We start from the raw sequence: 1,116 nt of genomic DNA, 5'->3' as shown, positions 1-1,116 counted from the left end.
TGGGGCCCCTGGGAGCTTAGTTGGTTAAGCGTCCCACTCTTGATTTCATAATCTCAGGTCCTAATCTCAGGGTCATGAGATAGTTAGATTCTCTCTGCCCCCACCCCCTCACCCTGCTCTCTCTCTCTCTCAAAAAATAAAAAAATTAAAAAACAAAGACCTATTGTTTTAACATTGCTCATAAGGATATCCCAAATATAGGGCTACTTGCGGTGTTGGCGATATTCAAAGATAACCATCCTTTCTTTCAGCCAACGCAAAAAGCATTGATCACTGACTGAAGGCCTCACTCACTTTCCTCCCTCGTGGAAACAAATCCCAAAGCAAAGATAGGAGACAGGAGCCTCAGAGAGAGTCGACTAAATGCATACACAGTACCACTTTGAACGAAGAGGTACAAGATACAGTACAAAAGTTTAAACTTTTGGGGCACCTGAGTGGCACAGCGGTTAAGCGTCTGCCTTCGGCTCAGGGCGTGATCCCCGCGTGGTGGGATCGAGCCCCACGTCAGGCTCCTCCGATGAGCCTGCTTCTTCCTCTCCCACTCCCCCTGCCTGTGTTCCCTCTCTCGCTGGCTGTCTCTATCTCTGTCAAATAAATAAATAAAAAATCTTTAAAAAAAAAAAAAGTTTAAACTTTTAAATGCACCCCTTACTTCCAAAAGTTTAGCTGGAATAAGAATTTCTGGAAGCAAGGACGGTAAATGGTGAGAAGATGCCTTGCAAACAGTGAGATGCTGATAGATCCCTTGGCTGTAATCACTGCTTTCGTTAACCTTACAACAATTCAGCGAGTACTTAACCAGTTTAACAGCAAACACTAACTGAGCACCTACTTCCCAGACCTGCGAGCATTGTCCCAAATATTATAGGAAAGCCAAAGAAATGAAAAGCATGTGTCTACCTTCAAAGCACTTAGGACTTAGCATCTGGAAGGAATCGCTGGGATGCTCGGGGAGGGGATTAGAGGCTCAGCGCAGCCCAGGAATCCCCAGTCTGGTGCGCTTCCCCTTTTCCCCACGTGCTTTCTGGCTCAGTCGCTTCTACTCCCGCTCCTCTATTTCCCCATTCTCGGAGTTCTCGCTCCGCACACCGTACAAGCCACACCTAAAGCTGG

The sequence above is a fragment of the Ailuropoda melanoleuca genome, chromosome 12 (genome assembly GCF_002007445.2).
Source record: "Ailuropoda melanoleuca isolate Jingjing chromosome 12, ASM200744v2, whole genome shotgun sequence".
Taxonomy (NCBI): Eukaryota; Metazoa; Chordata; class Mammalia; order Carnivora; family Ursidae; genus Ailuropoda; species Ailuropoda melanoleuca.
This window is presented reverse-complemented; position numbering follows the sequence as displayed.